This window comes from Rhincodon typus, chromosome 22 (genome assembly GCF_021869965.1).
Source record: "Rhincodon typus isolate 14 chromosome 22, sRhiTyp1.1, whole genome shotgun sequence".
Lineage (NCBI taxonomy): Eukaryota > Metazoa > Chordata > Chondrichthyes > Orectolobiformes > Rhincodontidae > Rhincodon > Rhincodon typus.
In genome coordinates this window covers 1,106,273-1,113,785 of record NC_063353.1, presented here as the reverse complement: position 1 = coordinate 1,113,785, position 7,513 = coordinate 1,106,273, and the positions used below count along the sequence as shown (strand labels likewise).

General features: G+C 45.7%; 1 protein-coding gene across 2 annotated transcripts in view; it reads left to right on the top strand.

Moving 5' to 3' along the window:
- The window catches only part of LOC109934535 (dynein axonemal heavy chain 3-like), a 429,003-nt gene that overhangs the window by 246,677 nt on the left and 174,813 nt on the right, over window positions 1-7,513 (top strand). The gene's annotated exons all lie outside the window — the stretch shown is intronic.

Sequence of the window (7,513 nt, the reverse complement as noted above, 5' to 3'; positions counted from 1 at the left end):
GGGTCAATACCAGCCCCTGCCCTCTCACAGGGTCAGTGTCCAGTCCCCGCCCTCTCACAGGGACAGAGTCCAGTCCCCGCCCTCTCACAGGTCAGAAACCAGTTTTTGCCCTGTCCTTAGGGAATTATGACTTGTTGACAGGGAGATGATGTCGGTGAGGTGGTTGACAGCAGGTGCTTGCTCTCATTATGGAGGGACTTAGCCAGACCCTGGAATATCCAGGTCTGACACTTCATTGTTAGGAGCAGAGAAGATATCCGAAGGTGGTTTAAGAGATGTAATTTTTTTGCATGGGACATGGATGTTGCTGTCTGGGCCAGCATTTATTGCCCGGCCCTAGTTGCCTTTGAGAAAGTGTTGCTGAGATACCTTCTTGAACCGTTGCAGTCCATGTGCTGTAGGTAGACCCACAATGCCCTTCGGAGGATTTTGACCCAGTGACACCGACGGAGCGGTAATATGTTTCCACGTCAGGATAGTGAGTGGCTTGGAGGGGAGCACGTGGGGTGTTCCCATGTATCTGCTGCCCTTCTAGAAGTGCAGAATCACAGAATTGTTACAGTGAACAAGGAGACCATTCAGCCCATCAAATGTGCATTGGTTCCATTATCAAGTGTCAACTCCTGTCTTTTCCCCATATGCCTGAAGACAATTCTATCCAAATAACCATCCAATATCCTCCCGCATGCCTCAGTTGAACCTGCCTCCACCACATTTCCAGGCAGTATATTCCAGACCCTAACTACTCACAGAATGACAAAGTGTACCTCACATCACTCTTGCTTCATTTGCACATCACTTTCAATCCAAACCCTCTCATGCTTTTTCCTTTATAAACAGAGACAGTTTCTGCCTATCTACTTTATACAGCCCTGTCATGATTTTGGAAACCTCTGTTAAATCTCCTCTTAGCCTTGTTCCCTCCATGGAGAACAGTCCCAACTTCTTCAGTCTATCCTCATCACTGAAGTTTCTCATTCCTGAAACCATTCTTGTAAAACACTTCTGAACTCTCTCCAGTGTGTTCACACTTTTCCTCTAATGGGGCGTCCACAACTGTACACAATATTCCAGCTGAGGTCTAACAAGTGTCTTGTACAAGTTCACCATCACCACTTTGCTCTTGTACTCAATGTCCCTATTAATAAAGGAAGAATACTGTACGCTTTATTAACTGCTCCCTCCACCTGTCCTACCACTTTCACTGATCTGTTCACATATACACCCAGCTCCCTCTGCTCCTGCACCCCCTTTAGATTGTACTCCCAATACTATAGAATCATAGAGTCATACAGCGCAGAAATAGGCCCTTTGGTCCAACTCATCCTCGCCAACCAGACAACCCAATCTGACATACTCCCATTTGCCAGCATTCCGCCTACATCCCTCTAAATCCTTCCTATTCATATTCCCATCCAGATGTCTTTTAAATGTTGTCATTGTACCAGCCTCCACCACTTCCTCTGGCAGCTCGTTCCATACACACATCACCCTCTGTGTGAAAAAAGTTGCCCCTCAGGTCCCTTTTAAGTCTTTCCCCTCTCACCTTAAACCTATGCCTCTCTAGTTTTGGACTCCCCCACCCAGGGGAAAAGACCTCGTCTATTCACCCTATCCATGCCCCTCATGATTTTATACACCTCTATAAGGTCACCCCTCAGCCTCCGACACTCCAGGGAAAATATCCCCAGCCTATTCTGCCTCTCCCTATAGCTCAAACCCTCCAATCCTGGCAACATCCTTGTAAATTGTTTCTGCACTCTCTCAAGTTTAACATCTTTCCTATAGAAGGGTGACAAGAAATGTATGCAGAATTCTAAAAGGATTTCATGCTGTCTTTCAATGTTCTTCTGACCAAAAGGCATAACCCCACACTTCCATGAGTTGAACTTCATCTGCCACCTATCCCCCCACTCCATCAACTTGTCAATGGCCTTTTGGAGTTCCACACTGTCCTCCTCACAGCTTACAACTCTTCCAAGTTCAATGTCATCTGCAAACTTTAAAATTATCTCCTGCAGACCAAGGTCCAGATCATTGATCTATATCAGGAAAAGCAAGGGTCCCAATACTGACCCCTGATTTGATTGATTTATTGTCATGTGTACCTGAGTACAGTGAAAAGCTTTGTTTACGAGCAGTACAGGAAGATCATAGTAAGCAAAGACATACAGGTCACAGGGTGAAAAAAAAATCTTGGACACAGGCATATAGGTTATAAACATTTACAAGATCAGCATTATTTGAAGTTAGACAGTCCATTCATCAGTCTAATAATGGCAGGGAAGAGGCTGTTCTTGAACCTGCTGGTGTGTGTGTTCAGTCTTCTGTATCTTCTGCCTGATGGAAGGGGTTGTAAGAGAGCATTACCATTGTGTGATGGGTCTTTGATGATTTTGGTCGCCTTTCTGTGGCAACAGGCCATATTAATGAAGTCCATGAATGCAAATTGGCTTCCATGGTGGTCCAGGCTGTGCACACCACCTTCTGCAGTTTCTTACGGTCCTGGGCAGAGCAGTTGCCATACCAGGCCGTTATGCACCTGGACACCATGCTTTCAATGGTGCATCTGTAGAAGTTGGTGAGGGACCTTATGGACATACCAAATTTCCCCAGCTGCCTGAGGAGGAAGAGGTGTTGTTGTGCCATCTTGACTGTCACATCTACATGGGAAGTCCGGGACAGCTTGTTATTTATTGTCAGTCCGAGGAACTTGACGCTGTCCACACTCTCAACCTCAGCACCACTGATGTAGATGGGGGTGGATTCTCCTCCTTTCTTTCTGCAGTCAATGATCAGTTTCGGAGTAGATTTGCTGTTCGGCTGCACTGAGGATGTTACCAAGCACGGTAACGAAACATCTGTGGAACAACAAACCAGCTCGGCGAGCCAACCAACCTCAATGATCAGTTCTTTAGCTTTGCTGACGTTGAGAGAGGGGTTGTTATCATTGCACCATGTCATCAAGCCCTCTGTCTCTTTTCTGTATTCTGCCTTGTCATTGTTTGATATCTGTCCTACCGCGGTGGTGTCATCAGCAAACTTGTAGATGGCCTTCGTTCGGAATTTGGCAACAGAGTCTTGGGTGTACAAGGAGTACAGTAGGGGGCTGAGGACACATCCGTGGGGGGCTCCAGTGTATTGTGGAGGAGGTTGCCTATCCTCACTGATTGCGGTCTGTGGGTCAGGAAGCCGAGGATCCAGTTGTAGAGGGTGGAGCCGAGACCTAGGTCTTGGAGTTTTGAGATCAGCCTGGAAGGGATTATGGTGTTGAAGGCAGAACTGTAGTTGATGAGCCAGAGTCTGACATAGTTGTCTTTGTCCACATATTCCAGGAATGAGTGCAGGGCCAGGGAAATGGCATTAGCTGAGGACCTGTTATGTCAGTAAGTAAATTGCAGGGGATCAAGGCAGGCTGAGAGGCCAGAGTTGACGTGGGCCATGATCAACCTCTCAAAGCACTTCATGATTATAGAGGTCAGAGCCACTGGGCAGTAGTCATTAAGGCACGTTGCATGTATTCTATGGTACTGGGATGATGGTTGTCTTCTTGAAGCAGGTGGGGACTTTGGTTTATAGGAGGGAGAGGTTTAAGATGTCGGGAATACCTCTGCCAGCTGGTCTGCGCAGGATCTAAGTGCATGGCTGGGAACTCCATCCAGGCCCATTGCTTTCCTTGGGTTGACTCCCAAGAAAACCGATATGATGTCTGCAGTGGTGATGGAGGGAACAGGTGCGTCTGTGTCAATGTGCTGCTGGCATTCTGCTCAAACAGAGCTTAGAAAGCACTGAGCACAACAGGGAGAGATGTGTTTATGTCTGCTATCTTGCTCAGCTTCATTTTGTATCCCCTTATGTTGTTTAGTCCTTGCCATAGACCGTATGGCTGGTTTGGGCCTCTAACATGGTCCAGTACTACTTCTTGGCATCTCTAATGGCTTTGCAGAGATCATTTCTGGATTTCCTGTATTGGTCTGGGTCATCCGACTTGAACGCTGCATGTCTGGTCTTCAGCAGGGAGCGAATTTCCCGGTTCATCCAAGGTTTCCAGTTGGGGAACACCCGGATTGACTTTCTCGGTATGCAGTCCTCCACACACTTGCTAATAAAGTCTGTGACAGTGGTAGCATGCTCATCTAGGTTTTCCACCAACTGCTTGAATATAGTCCAGTCCACTGATTCCAAGCAGTACCAGAGATGGTCTTCCACAGCCTCGGACCAGCACTGTACTTCTTTTTGTGTAGGGTCCTCCCGTTTCAGCTTCTCCTTGTAAGCTGGGAGGAGGAACACAGCGCTGTGGATCTGATTTTCGGAAGTGTGGGCAGGGGGTGGAGTGGTAGGCATCTTTGATGGTTGTGTAGCAGTGGTCCAGAATGTTCAGTCCTCTAGTGGGGCAGGAGATGTGTTGGTGGCACTTTGACAGCACCCTCTTGAGGTTGGCTTGGTTGAAATTGCCAATCACGATGAATAAGGCCTCAGGGAATTTTGTCTCAGAGTGTTTGTGGTGGTGCGAACTCCACTACAAACCTTCCGCTAGCCTGAAAAATATCCATTGACCGTGACCCTCTGTTTCCTATCACTCAGCCCTATTTTCTATCCACATTGTTACTGAGCCTTTTACACCATGAGGCTGCTGTGTGCCACTGTATCAGACGCCTTCTGGAAATTAAGGTAGTAAAGGTCTCAGTTTGAAAGATGCTGTTGAAGGACACTAGCTGGGATTTTGTAGTACATCTAACAGATGGTGCACTCTACTACTACTGTGCATTGGTGATAAAGGGATTGAATGTTGAATGTTTGTGAATGTGGTGCCAATCAAATGGGTTGCTTTGACCTGGTTGGAATCAAACTTCCTGAGTGTTGTTGGAGCTGCACTTGTCCAAGCAAGTGGGGTGTACTCCATTGCACTTCTGAATTGTAGACAGATATTGGGATGGAGGGATTTAGTCACCTGCTGCAGTATTTCAAGCCTCTGTCCTGCTGTTATAGCCACAGTATTTATATGGTGAGTCTAGTTGAGTTTCTGGTCAATGGTAACCCCAAAGATGTTGATAGTGGGGATTCAGTGATAGTAATGCCATTGAGTGTCAAGGGGCAATGGTTAGATCCTCTCTTGGTGGAGATGAGCATTGCCTGGCATTTGTGTGGTGTGAATGTTACTTGCCAGTTTTCAACCCAAGCCTGGATATGGTCCAGGTCATGGTGCTAGTCAGAGGGACATTGCCTCAAGCAATAGAGGGAATCTAATGCCCTCCCCCAAGTCACATTTGGAGGTTGGATTGCTAATTAATTGGATGGGAGGGTACTGTGTGGGGACCCTGATTAAGCCTGGGACAGGAAGGTTCATATGCTGCCTTCTCATCTCACCACTAACTAAGGAACTAAAGCCCATGTAAGAACTTCATTATACACCCACTAGGATTCAGTCTCGGCCTGCTGGAACTGTGTCCACCTTCCAGACTTCCAGAAAAGGTCCTTCATTGTCAGGAACACAGGGTAATAAGGGGTGGGCAATAAGTAAATTTAGCCACAACTGCATCCCACAAAAACAAGATAACCAAAATGCGTGTTTTTACACTTTGGGAATAGATTATAGACAGAAGGCTGATAGCTTACCAGACAGAGAACCTCAAAATGGTGAAAGGCGTTGATGGAATGGATACAGAGAAAATGTGTCCTCTTGTGGGGAAGAGCACAACTAGACTCCGTCAATGTTAGAGAGTCCCCAAGATATCCAACCAGGAATTTAGAAGGCACTTCTTCAGCCAGGGTCATGAGAATGTAGAACTCAAGATTACAGGGAGCGTTTAGAGAGAAGTCAGACAAGCAATCGAGCAAAGAGACAGTAAGGACTACAGATGTTGGAAGTCAGAGTCAATAGCAAGAAGGGAATAGGTGGTTACAATGATAGATTTAAAGAAAGGTGTAGTGGAGGATAGACACTGAGGCAGATTGTTTGGACCGAATGGCTGTTTTCTGTGTCCTATGTTCAAAGTAGCCTTAGGATATCAAAGAAGTAGGTGAGAATATTGCCCTGATTATAATCTTCCAAAATTCTCAATTTAGGAAGCACACTTGGCGACTGGAAAATTGATTGTGTCCCTCTGCTCCTGAAGAGAAGATAAGAGGGGAACCAGAGTAGGTCAAGCTTCTGTTGTTGGAAACTAACTCATCACTAGGGTGGCTGACCTCTCTGAAGATATTCAGCTGATCAGAGAGGGTTAGCATGGGTTTGTAAAGGCTAGGTCAGGCCTGCATTAAAGTTTTAAAAAGGTAACTAAAATAGTCAATGGGGAGATGTCCAGGAATGCTATTTACATCGAATTCCAGGAAGTATTTTGCATTTCTAGGACACTGTTGACTGAAATTGAAACTCATGGGATTGAAATATTCATGTTGTAACTAAGAACATTAACAGATGAGCTTGCCAAATTAACATGCTCTTGAAGACTATCAGTTTGCTCATCACAGTTCCCAACATTTACAAGTTTGGTATTTACCTGAAACTTTTAAAATTGTGGCCATCACACTCACAATTGTTTAATTAGAAAACATTATGAAAAGCAACGGTGCTAATTCTGACGTTGGAGTCAGCGAACCCCATTGTATAATTTCCTACAGTCCATGGCAAATCTTACCACTATTTCTGTTTGTCAGGCAATTTCTCCTCCATCTTGACCTGTTTCATTTATTCCACAGCCTTCAATTCTGCTGGCAAGTCTTGTCTATGGCAATTTATCAAAGGCATTTTGGAAGTCCATACACACCTTATCAACCATATTCCTCTTATTTGTTACTTTGTCAAAAAAACTTGATAGTTTCATTTTTGAAAACTTCAAGAATTTCTTTCCCTGGTGTATGTGTTTTTTGGATATTGCTCCCCTGACAGGGACCGTGCCTCCTTCTTCTGCACCATTTCTCAGCCCATGTCAAGGGATTGGTCAATCCACCAAATCTAGCTGTAGGTCAATGTGTGCACTTGTAGTTCGTGTCCCTATAAAGAGAGAGAGTGAGACACAGGGCAGTGTCAACATCTCTCAGTTATGTTACAACAACAGCCAAGTGCCAATGGGAAAATGCAAAAACATTTGAAAGTCATTTTTACTTTCTTGAAGAATCAAAATCCAATACATTACCATCATTGGTTCAGTATCACCAGCACTGGATCAATATCATTGCAACTGGGTCAGTATCACTGTGACTGGGTCAGTGTCACTGTCACTGAGTCAGTGTCACCGTGACTGGTTCAGTGTCACCGTGACTGGGTCAGTATCACCGTGACTGGGTCACTGTCACCGTCACTGGGTCAGTGTCACCGTTACTGGGTCAGTGTCACTGTCACTGAGTCAGTGTCACTGTCACTGGTTCAGTATCACTGTCACTGGGTCAGTGCCACCGTGACTGGGTCAGTGTCACCGTCATTGGTTCAGTATCACTGTGACTGGTTCAGTGTCACTGTCACTGGCTCAGTGTCACTGTCACTGGTTCAGTATCACTGTCACTGGATCAGTGT